Here is a 13070-nt window from a genome sequence, read left to right on the forward strand (position 1 = left end):
TCTTGTTTTCCCATGCATTCACCATATTCATTATTCTTTTTTTTTAAATCCTTGAATAATAGCTTTTTATTTTTAAAATGTATGCAAATATAGTTTTCTACATTCATCCCTTCAAAACCCTGTATTCCAAATTTGTCTTCCTCCCTTCTCTACCCGCCACCGAAATATATGTTAAAAGTGTGCAATTCTTCTATATGTTTCCACATTTATCATGTTGCACAAGAAAAAATCAAATCAAAAAGGGAAAAAATGAGAAAAAACAAGCAAACACCAAGAAAAAGTGGGAAAATATGGAATGCTTCACAAATTTGCATGCCATCCTTGTGCAGGGGCCGTGCTAATCTCTGTATCATTCCAATTTTAGTATATGTACTGCAAAATTAAACACTTTATTATTTCTTAAAGTACAGTGATAAACTGTATGAATTGATGAAAGTGATGTGAGTAAAATCAGAACAATCCCTGATGTCACATCATATTGTAAAAAATAAGCCATTCTGAAAGATTTAAGAACTTCTTATCAATGCAATTACCCCACCATTATTCCAAAGAACTAATGATGAAGAATGCTATCCATATCTAACAGAGATATGATGAACTAATATGCAGAATAAAAAACACATAGATGGATGTAACCAATGTGGGAGTTTGTTTTGTGTGACTTTGCTTATGTAACATAAGGGGTCTGTATTTTATTTTGTTTTTCCTGCGGGGAAAGAGAGACAGGTGGGAGAAACAACTATATTTTCAAATACATCTTTGCCATTCTTATCTAGTCCACTTTTGTATTGAAGTAAGAGAGAGTCAAACTATATGTGAATTTAATTTTTAGGCTCTTATCAAATTCTTCATAGAATATCTTTATTTCCCATCTTCTACAACATATGTATATGTTTCCATTATTTTACTATCTTTTTGAAAATATTTATTATCAGTACTCAAATATGAGATGACCAAATATATCATTAAAATTTTTAATTGCTTTTGGATTTGTGATCAAACCAACTCTGCCAACTCCTTTATTTGGCTTTTCAAAGAGAATCTGCGAGCTATTTTTCAGCTTGGCCACATCTTCCTTCTGTCTTCCGATATTGTTCATAGTGAAAAATGCCATGTTTGGTACAATGTATTTCTTCCAATAGTATGCCTATTAGATAAGGAACAAACATTTGGTGGGCCAAGAGCTATGTTGACAACTGTATCAATAATACCTAACATTTATTTTGTATTTTAAGATTTTCAAAGTGTTTTCTATATATTATCCCATTTGATTTTATCCTCAAAATAATTTCTTGAGATAGGTACTATTATTATTTTCATTTTATCTATAAGGAACCTAAAGCTGACAGAGGTTACTTGACTTGTTCAGAATCACACAATTACCAATTGTGTTTGAGATAGTATTTGACCTTAAGTCTTCCTGACTCTAAGGCCAGAACTTTATTATGTCATCTATAATATCTATAGATTGTCTAAAAACTACATGATTCTTATCTCCCTCTGGCTTTTTGTTAGCCATATTATCTAGAAGTAGAAAAGGTCTACCCAGATCTGAGAGCTATTTCATATTTTGCTTTGTTTTATGAAGTTGTCATCACCCACTGACCAGTCAGCCTTTCTATCCTAAGGTTAGTCTCACAAAAACAATCTCTTGCTAAGATGATATCAAAGCCTTTCAAAAAATTACAAAAGCTGCCAGAGTTTGTGCTCCACTAGCAAAGGTTTTGTGAACTCAAGGTCATTTTCTACATTACAATGAGGCATGGGAATTGGACTATTCCACAAGAACTGTTAAAAGTCAGGAAAAGATACATTTAGATATATCACAGTATATTACACATGGATAAATGAATTAAATGTAGAAAAGGACACCAAAAAAAATTATGGGAGAATGAAAGGTTATAACTATTACAATATTTGAAAGCAAGAAAATTCATAATCAATAATGAAATGGAAGAAATCTTTTTTTAAAAGATCATGTTGATTATATGAAATTTGAAAAGTTTTGTAGCAAATAAAATCAATGCAACCAGAATAAAAAGAAAACTTACAGACTAGAAAATTAATTCAATTTAACTCAACTCTTATCAAGGCCTTATTATGTACCAGAAACTGTGTTGTATTATAGGGTACAAAAACACAAATGAATAATTCCTTGTCCTTAATTAAGGAGTTCACTTTCCATTGGGGATGTACAATATTTAAAGAGATTGATATAAAACACATACAATGTAAATAAAAATGATATCAGGGTCAGGGACAGGGATAGGGAGAACATTAGTAGGATCAAGAAAACAGTCTTATAGAAGGTGACTTCTACTAAAATTTGAAGGGAGACAGAGATTCTAAGAAAAGGAAATGAGGAATCAGAACACTCCAGGAGTGGGGACCAATCTTTACAAAGGTACAGAGATGGAAGATGAAATGCCATGGTCATTACAGAAAGCAAACCTGATTGGCTAGAATATAGCATGCATGTGTGGTGGGGATGGTGATAGTGGTGTGTGTGTGTGTGTGTGTGTGTGTGTGTGTGTGAACATAAAATATATCTGAAGTATAGTTTGGATCTGGATCATTAAGGAGAAAATGCCAAATTGTGTTTCTCTAATTAGTAGTGATTTGAAGAATTTTTATGTGGTTATAGATAATCTGGGTTTCTTTCTTTGAGAATAGCTTATTTATATCCTTTAAACATTTATCAGTTGGAGAATAGCTTTTAAATTTGAATCAGTTTCTTATATATCTTGAAAATGAGACACTTACCCAAAGAATTTTCAGCAAAGATTTTTCCTAGTCAATCGTTTCCTTTTTAATCTTATCTTTATTGGGCTTATTTGGGCAAGAAACTTATAAAATTCCAATTTCTTTTTGAGAAAGTCCTTCCTTTCTTCTCTTTTCATTGTTATTCTTCTTTTCTTTGGCACATTTTAAGGCAATAAGAGGGACCTGGATTTATATAAAGTTCTTAAATCAGCCATTTTTTCAGAAGTTCTCTTCAATGTTCTTTCCAATATATTACTATGTCTCTCTTAAGATGCCTACAAGGAGAAAGACAAAAAAAATAGAAATGGAGCAAGGTAAATAGAGATAAGTAAAAGATAAAGAAAGAAGACAAGAAAAAAGAGCTAATTAAGTAGTGGTATAGGATGGGAAGTGGCAGGATTTTTAAAAATCAATAATTACCTCAGATGTGAGTCAGGTACTATATATTACTTACCTTCTTCTAATCCTTAAATAAATTTCTCCACCACTCTTTCTTCAAATGTACTTCTTTTCAACTTATTCTTCAACTATTACTCGATTATCCCTGTCAATCATTTTCTATGGGTTGCTTGTTTAGAAGAATGGTGCTAGTTTGCAATGGTTGGAGAAAACTGAGAAAGAAAATGACACTATGTAATTTATTATTATTGATATTATTTTGTGAAATATTTTTCCTAAAAATTACTATTCAACTTTCATTTCCAGCTTAGAATAATGACTATTATGTTGCTTCTATTTTTTCTCATGACTTATTTTTCCATCTGGCTTTGCCCATTTGAGTCATTCTTTCATGAATTCATTCCACAAATATTTGTGCTATATAAGCTATGTGCTATATAAGATTCTGCTAGCAAAGAGTCCAAGTTATTTAACTTAAAATTTTTCCCTTTTTATTTTCAAAACATATGCATGGATGATTTTTCAACATCCTTTTGTTCAAAACTTTCTCCTCCTTTCCCCCACCCCCTCCTCTAGATGGCAAGTAATCCAATATGTTATACATGTTAAAATATATGTTCAAGCCAAATTTTGTAAATATATTTGTACAATTATCTTGCTGCACATGAAAGATCAGATCAAAAAGGAAAGATAATGAATAAGAAAACAAAGTCCAAATGAACAACAAAAAGAGTGAGAATGTTATGTTATGATCCACATTCAATTCTCACAGTCCTCTCTTTGGGTATAAATGGCTGTAATATTCTCTTTAAAATGTAATGTTCTCTTGTTGGGGTTTTCTTGGGGGTCTCTGGGAGCAGCCTTTGTTTCAGGTTCTGGCCCATAATATCTCCCACTTTCTTTTGTTTTTAGAACATAGGTGGTCATGACCTTCCTGACTTCTCAAGGAGGTGAGAATCCTAAAAAAGAGGTGATCACGCCTTTCCTGACTGCTCAAAAAAAAAAAAAGGTGAAAACACCATAAAAGGAGGTGATCATGTCCTCCCTGATGTCTCAGAAAGGGAGGTGAAAACACCAAAGGAAATGGGAAATCAAATCAGATTAGCGGGTTTTTGATGGGTCTCACTTTTAAAACAGGTATACATAAATCCGTCAATATGGGAGGTATTACACATAATTACATAAATTACATAAGCACATAGTAACATAACACAGGCTAGTAATGATGTAATAAATAACATTAATCAACATAAGGAAATTATACATGTCCCTAAATCCTAGAAATAGTTCAAAAGGAATCTATTGTCCATTAGTTCATGTGCCAAAAATTCAATAATTCCTGCAAGTTTGGGAGTCCTGCAATAGTCTCATCAGCAATTTTTCATCTCAGGGAATCCAGTGATTTCTGCTGGTTTTCAAGTCCTGCAATAGTCCCATTATCAGCCATGCTCTTTCAATGTCAGATGTTTCTTAGGTCTTTTTTTGTTTTGAGGTTTTTCTCTTTTTCTATCTCTCTGAGCCAGATGCTTGTTGGCATCCATCTGATTCCTTCTCTATCTGTTGAGATACAAGCAAATCCTTTCTCCCAAGCAGTTAACCTATCTAGCCCCTTCTATTTACCACTTTTTAAATCTCTTCTCATCACCTGACAATTACATTGGAGCTGCTCACACTGGACACTGCCCTTCTGTTGGGTTAAAAAAGCCTATATTCTCTCCAATTGTAAACCCTTTCTGCCATCTGATTGTCTTTTGGCTGACTGATCATGTCTTAATATTGAATTTCTAAAGACACTCTGGGTGTAACCTTGGCTGCCATTATGCCGCATTTAGGGCCCTGAAGCTGGGCCCTGTCTCTCATTTCCCTGGGTCAATCTACATTCTGAGGCCCAATGGAAACCTCGGTTGCGTTTTGGACATAGAGTGTTGGATCTTGTTCTCTCACCCTGTCCTCTCACTCTATCTCTTTGCTACATTGGGCTCTCAGATGTCCTGTTTTTCCATACTGAAAACATCGATGAGTCTCTCTAGAAGTCCCTTGCCAAGAGGGACCCTGTCTTCCCATGTTCATCATAGTCTGGGTAATAAGCATTTGTGCCCATTGTGCACAGTGTCTTATGATCTCCTCTAAAGGAGCATCTTTGTGTAGTGCCCATACAATTCTTCTACAAACCTTATTAGCATTTTCCTTAGCCAGTTGTCTGATCATTATTTCTGTAGCTGCATTTTTTCCAATGGTTCTTGTGACAGCTGTTTGCAAACATCCGCAAAGGGTTCATTGGGACCTTGCTCTATTTTTGTGAAGGCTTCCTCTCAATCTTTCCCTGGAAGGGAACCCAAGTTTTTATAGCAGCAGTAGCAATTTGCTCATATACTCCTATGGAGTAATTAATCTGTGCTGAATTCTCTGCATGCTGACCTTCATCTGCTAGGTGATTTGTACATTAACTCCAGTTTGCTTATTGCACTGGGCTTGAATCCTACATAATTCATGATACTCCAAAAGCCACAACAAGTTTTGTCCAGGTTCTAAACATGTCCTTGCTATGGATTTCCAATCACTGGGGGTTAAAATTTCATAAGCCAATTCTCTCTCTCTCTCTCTCTTTTTAAAAAGACCAATTCAATAGTTTATTTAATGGCGAGAAATACTGGGACCAATGGATCCATGTTTGATCCCTGGGCTAGACGAGACTATCATCTCAAAGAGTCTAGCCCCTAACAAGAACAATGACATAGTGGAGGTACATAGGTGGGGATAACCTAATGGAGGGAGATTACTGATATTCTAATGACATCTAAGATGGATAAACCTTTATCTTGTCAAACATTAAGAAGGAATGTCTATAAAACCTTTAACTCAAACATTAAGAGGGAAAGGTTATAATCTAAGGCAGAATAACTAAATAGGACAATTGAAGACATTGGGTCAAGACATTAAAAAGGGAACTTACATATTCCCCATTTTTTCTCTTGTAACTATTCAAATATTTGAATTATCTTCCTCTAGAAGTTCTTAGCACTATAATTTTAAACAACCCTATGTGAAGTAAATAGACCAAATAAAAATCAAAATAAAGCTAGATCAATGCAAGGACATATGGCAATGTCAAGTCTCTCCTTGATAACCCCAGAGTTAATCAGCAATACACAAAGTTCCTTATTTCAATTATTTCTGACAATCAATTGTCAGATCCTCTGCAGTTGGGGAGCATATGGACAGCTGTGGTCATTTGTGCATGACTTGGCCTCTGCTTACAGAGCAGCAGGGCTCAATACAGTTGTGCTTCAGGGGCAACCTCACTCCAAAGGTGAGGCTTGGAGTAGCTCCACCTGTCCGGCCCAGAGAAACAGACAGGGCTGCAGAAAGGATCAGATTTCTGAGCAGATTATGCACAGTTAGACCAAGGTAGACAAACCCCAAACTTTTAGAGGCCTCAATATCAGCTACACGGTCCTTTTAAGTATGCTGAAATACTAATTAAGGACCTGGGGTAACAGGAGTGGAGAAATAGGTCAGAGAAACTGCCAGTTCCAAGACAGGTATCCAATTTCTGGTTGTTTCTAAAAAATAATCCCAAAAACTGAGACTGCCAGGGCAATTCCAACAGAATAAGAGATGTCAAAGTTAAAGCACAACCAACAAATCATAGTCTAGTAAATTTAAGCAAGGAGTAAAGGACTTCCAAGTAAATCTGAACTAGCAAGATAGGAGGTAGGGCAGAAGTGCCTAAGGAAATACACCAGTTTCCCCAGTTTCCTATTTCTTCTCCTCCCTTTTTTCTTTTGGAAAGGAATTATCAAATGACCATCCCACATATAAATCATATACATGTGCATATACATAACAGACTAAAAGTCTCTCAAACATAATAGCAATAGTTACACAAGTTTAACAATTTCCATCCCAAGTCTTAAACACACAGTAATACAGTTACAATTCTAACAAGTCAACCACTTTCCCACTCCCTCGTATCAGTCCAAATTACATCAGGAAAAGTGGGTGATGGTTCTCAATTGCTGCTTCTTGCTGAAAATGGGCAAAGATGCTCAGTCTGGGAGGGGGATAGGTGTATGTAGTGTGGAATGCTGACAATCAAAGCTTGATCTAGGTCCCAGAAGCAAATCTATATATCTGTAATTTGACCAAATCTAGAAATAAAAACAAATCTAACAAAGAAAAGTTAGAACAGTCTGAGATAGAAACACTGGTCCACAAGGACTCTGCTTCAAGATGTGGCCTCTCATTAATTATAAACCTTAAAAAAAACTTGAATATCTAGACACAATATCTAGTAACCAATAGATGACCAGACTAAATACTTATTTGCTCAAGTATTTAGGATATAATGATTACAGATAAGCAGATTGGAAACAGCAAGGTATGACATAATTGAATTAATAATTTCTTATTGACCATTGCTCTGGTTATAGAAATCAGTTACAGGAGGAAAAAATGCAGGGCATATTAACTACAAACCCAAGAAATTTTACCTCTAGTAACAAATCCTAAACAGATATATTTATCATAACCTTATCAGTTTGCTGCTTTTAGCCAAGAACCAGGTAGCTACAACTTGATAGAAAATGTCTGGAACAGTTTGGGGGGAGAGGGGGCAGAGAGAAGTATAGGATTTCATGTGACTACCCTTCCCCCCATTCCACCTCCAAAGAGACAGAGGTGGGGAGGGAAGTCAAACTAAACTTCACTCCAGGCTGACTAGATGCTCCAATAGTTGAAGTAGCAGCAGGGGGGGCAAGTTAAAATCTTTACAAAAGATCCCTACCCCACCCAACATTTAAAGTAGCAGAAATCAGTGGATGGGTGGGGGAATCCCATAAAACCCACATGTCCAGCAGAGCTGGATTTAAAGCATATAATCCATTTCTATCTCATTTCAAATAATAAAACAATATAGTTTCTTTCTCTCCTTCTGGCCCCATGTGGCCATTATTCCCAATGAACTCCTCCTAAGGTCCAACTTGGCCAGAGTTGAAACTTTCAGAAAAGTCAGACCCCTTTCAGGCAGGTTAACAGAACTTCTTTAACAAGCTATTGTTCCTTTAAGATCTTATATTCAAAGATAACCAATTCATTTCCCAAATTTAGAATCATCTTTAAATTCCTAATCAAATGTTTTCTCCAGCTGGAGTTTAGGATTGAAATAACCAATTCCCAAATTTGATCATTGTTCTTAAATTTAACAGAGGTCTTAAATTAACAAAACAGACAAACAATTTAACACAGACAAAAATCACACAGAACACAGAGCACGACTAGATTGTCTAATAACATACAAGCCATACAGAACACTGATCACACTTAGACTGCACGATTACAACATTCAGTAGGACACTAACATTAAAGCCAAACCAAATGGCATTTTAAAATCTCAGTCTTTGTAGATAGCCCCCTGAGCATGCAAAAGCCTAATTCTGAGGTTTCTACAATTAAAAGGTTGTGACGGGAGGGGCATTGCTCTAACACAGGATGACCAAAGCAGGGAAACCAAGTTCCGTTTTCAAATGTATATACTCCCCACTCGATGGAAGAAGTGGGAGGAAAGGCCAGAGGGAGGGTCGGGGAGGACCTCTCATAGAAATTCATTGAGATGCAAAGGAAGGGCCTTTGTCTCTGGAAAAGGATTTGGACTGAGAGCGTTTCCTCAAGCAAAGCATCTGCTCCAGGAAAAATTTTAGAGGTAGCAGAGTGTCTAGATTGTGGACAGGTAAAAACTTTTAGTTTTCCAAATCTTTGCAGCCTCCCTGGTATCTCCTAAAGACAAAGCAGACAAAAGAAAGCCCTTTGTCAATCCTCAGCAATTCCTCAAAAATTGTGCCAGAGTTCCCAAGAGCTCCAACGGATGACTGCAATCCACTTGATGACTGCAGTATCCACTACAAGATAAGGAAAAAGTCTTTTACCTTGTTCAGAGTTCTGGATTTCTCAAGGTCACCCCAATAGTGACAACCGCGTCCAGTTAGACACTCATAAAGAATCAATGGCGTCTCAAGGACACCCCAAAAGTGACAAATACGTCTGATTATTCACATACAAGGCTAAGCCAATGTGTCTTTAAAAGACACCCAGAACTATTTATAGACATATGAAAATATGCTCCAAATCATTATTAATCAGAGAAATGCAAATTAAGACAACTCTGAGATACCACTACACACCTGTCAGATTGGCTAGAATGACAGGGAAAGATAATGGGGAATGTTGGAGGGGATGTGGGAAAACAGGAACACTGATACATTGTTGGTGGAATTGTGAACACATCCAGCCATTCTGGAGAGCAATTTGGAACTATGCTCAAAAAGTTATCAAGCTGTGTATACCCTTTGATCCAGCAGTGTTTCTACTGGGCTTATACCCCAAAGAGATATTAAAGAAAGGAAAGAGACCTGTATGTGCCAAAATGTTTGTGGCAGCCCTGTTTGTAGTGGCTAGAAGCTGGAAAATGAAAGGATGTCCATCAATTGGAGAATGGTTGAGTAAATTGTGGTATATGAACGTTATGGAATATTATTGTTCTGTAAGGAACGACCAGCAGGATGAATACAGAGAGGCTTGGAGAGACCTACATGAACTGATGCTGAGTGAAATGAGCAGAACCAGGAGATCATTATATACCTCAACAATGATACTGTTTGAGGACGTATTCTGATGGAAGTAGACCTCTTTGATAAAGAGAGCCTTAATTGATCAAAGATGGACAGAAGCAGCTACACCCAGAGAAAGAACACTGGAAATGAATATAAACTGCTTGCATTTATGTTTTTCCTCCCGGGTTATTTATACCTTCTGAATTCAACTCTCCCTGTGCAACAAGAAAACTGTTTGGTTCTGCACACATATATTGTATCCAGGATATACTGCAACCCATTCAACATGTAAAGGACTCTTGCCATCTGGGGTGAAGGGGTGGAGGGGGGGAGGGGAAAGGTCGGAACAGAAATGAATGCAAGGGATAATGCTGTAAAAAATTACCCTGGCATGCATTCTATCAATAAAAAATTATTAAAAAAAAAAAAAAAAAGACACCCAGGTAGGGACCCCTGCATCCAAAAGACCCTACTCCCAGAACCAGTAATTCTGGGAATCCAGAATCCAGATGCTAGCATACCAAACAACCAAACAAAACAAGTCTTAAGACATAACCAGATGGTACCCCAAAAGTTACCCAGAAAAACTTATTCTCCTGTGGCCGAAATGGGGGTGTCTACCACCAGGCTGTTATGGCTGGAAACTGCTCTCTTTCCTGGAGGCTCTGGAAAAAAATCCAGGAGGGCCCGACCTCTCCAGGCCAAGAATTCAGATCTGCAGCCACCCTGCCCAAGGCAGAGACCCAAAAGTCTCTTATCTCTAATCCTGCTCATTTTCTAATTATCTTGCTGGGTGGGAGCTCCAAAATGTAATGCCAAAAGAAACTGAGCAAGACAAGAGATTAGAGACCAATTCAATAGTTTATCAAATGGAAAGAAATACTGGGACCAATGGATCCATGTTTGATCCCAGGGCTAGACGAGACTATCATCTCAAAGAATCTAGCCAAGCCAGTTCTCTAGTAACATTTTAATATAAGATGATGTAGCCCCATAAAGAGTGCAACTCTTTTTCAAATCCTTAATTTTTTCCAGCTCAAAAGGAGTATATCTTCTCCTTTCTTGACCCGAAGAGTCAAGCTATTCAATCACATGGTATACATTTATTAAATCAGATATATCTTGTCCTTCATTTTTTGCTTTAACCAGTATCTTTTGTAATTTTGTCATAGGTTGCTTTGTAGGTGGTGCTGATTGTGTTACTGCCTCTCTCCCTCCTCATTCTCCCTCCATTCCTGAAAGGTTAATTGAGAGGGGTAGGTCAGGGAATGGGGAATGCTCCTGCTGTGAAATACCACACTTAGAATTGTACTTACCTTCATTCTTATCTGATTGTTCATTCTTTTCACCTAGTTTATTTGGATCCTCCCCCTCCTGCTCTTTCTTCTTTTTCCTTTTCTCTAACTTATATAATTTCCTAAAGCCAGTTGTATTAAATTATATGTATAAAGTGTATCTTTGGAAATTGAGTCAGGTCCATTTTCATTGTAGAATTGACACAGTTGCTCTCCTACTAATTTCCACTCCTCTAGATCCAATTCTTTTTCCTTAAAGAACTAAGGAGATGTGTACTGTACAGTTCCTAAAAGTTCAGTGATCTGCTCCCAAATTATAATCAAACCTTGGCTTTTCATAAGTCTGACAATGCTCTCTACACATTTTCCTTGATTTGGAAAAGAAGGCTGTTTTCTAAATATCCGTTCCATTTTAAATGAAATGCTACTTTAGCCCTTTAACAAAGTTTCCTTGTCTATTTTTGTACTCACCCTAATTTCTGGGTCAAGGAGACTTTTCCACTGAAATGAAGATCAGAGATTTTTCCACTGACAGGATTTGAGGCCTTTGCACTGAAATCAGGATCATGTCTGTCCCAATTTGGATGCCAAAATGTAATATTCTCTTTAAAATGTAATGTTCTCTTGTTGGGGTTTTTGGGGGTTCTCTGGGAGCAGCCTTTGTTTCAGGTTCTGGCCCATAACAGATGGCTCTCTTCATCACAAGATCATTGGAACTGGCCTCAATCATCTCATTGTTGGAAAGAGTCACAATAATCAGAACTGATCATCATATAATATTGTTGTTGCTATGTACAATGATTTCCTGGTTTTGCATCAGATCATGTAAGTCTCTCCAGGCCTCTCTGAAATCATCCCGCTGATAGTTTCTTATAGAACAGCAATATTCCATAATATTCATATACTACAAATTATTCAGCTATTCTCCAATTGATGGGCATCCACTCAGTTTCCAATTTCTTGCCACTATGAAAAGAGCTGCCACAAACATTTTTGCCCATGTGGGTCCCTTTCCCTTCTTTAAGATCTCTTTGGGATATAGGCTCAGAAGAAACACTGCTGGATCAAAGGATATACACAGTTTAATAACTTTTCCAGCATGGTTCTAAATTGTTCTCAGAATGGCTGGATCCGTTCACAGTTCCACCAACAATTTAACTTTTTTATATTTTTTCTTTCTTTTTTATCAAAGCTTTTTATTTACAAAACATATGCATGGGTAATTTTTCAACACTGACCCTTGCAAAACTTTCTGTTCCACATTTTTCCCTCCTTCCCTCATCCCCTCCCCTAGATGGCAGGTAGTCTAATACATGTTAAATATATTAAATTATACATTAAATCCAATATATATTTACATATTTATACAGTTATCTTGCTGCACAAGAAAAATCAGACCTAGAAAAAAAAAAAACCTGAGAAGTAAAACAAAAATGCAAGCAAACATCAACAGAAAGTGTGAAAATGCTATGTTATTCCCACAGTCTCCTCTCTCTGGGTGTAGAAGGCTCTCTTCATCACTGAAAAACTGGAACTGGTTTGAATGATCTTATTGTTGAAGAGAGCCACATCTATCAGAATTGATCATCATATCATCTTCTTGTTGCCGTGTACAATGATCTCTGGTTCTGCTCATTTCACTTTGCATCAGTTCATGTAAGTCTCTCCAGGTCTCTCTGAAATCATCCCAACAATTTAACTTAAATTTTAAGAAGAGAAAGGAAAAACATAAATGAGCAAAGATGCAAGGGCAGCTATGTTGGGGAAAGTAAAGACATCTGCCTATATGAAATAGAGTTCAAACCAGGAGATGGAAAAGGGAATTAAATGATGTTTAGCAAGATACTTTTCTGGATTTAGGAAGAATTTGGAAGTTAGACCAAATTATGGAGGGTCTTGAATGCCAAATTAAGGTAGTATAGTATAGTGGATAATCTTTAGAATCAAGGAAGAAGTGGGTTATAAATCCTGCCTCAGACCTTTACTTGCTATATGACCTTGAGCA

At 36.6% G+C, this 13070-nt stretch overlaps 1 long non-coding RNA gene and 1 other non-coding gene across 2 annotated transcripts; both read right to left on the reverse strand.

Moving 5' to 3' along the window:
• Positions 1-284: 284 nt before the first annotated feature.
• LOC127539540 (U6 spliceosomal RNA) lies at positions 285-388 on the reverse strand. The gene has a single exon (XR_007947968.1). It is a non-coding gene; the product is annotated as a U6 spliceosomal RNA (small nuclear RNA).
• Positions 389-2769: 2381 nt separating this feature from the next.
• Positions 2770-13070, reverse strand: LOC127539144 (uncharacterized). Its single transcript, XR_007947851.1, has 3 exons — positions 11537-13070; positions 3218-3374; positions 2770-3038 (listed from the first exon to the last, which is right to left on the reverse strand). It is a non-coding gene; the product is annotated as an uncharacterized LOC127539144 (long non-coding RNA).

The sequence above is a fragment of the Antechinus flavipes genome, chromosome 5 (genome assembly GCF_016432865.1).
Source record: "Antechinus flavipes isolate AdamAnt ecotype Samford, QLD, Australia chromosome 5, AdamAnt_v2, whole genome shotgun sequence".
Classification (NCBI taxonomy): domain Eukaryota; kingdom Metazoa; phylum Chordata; class Mammalia; order Dasyuromorphia; family Dasyuridae; genus Antechinus; species Antechinus flavipes.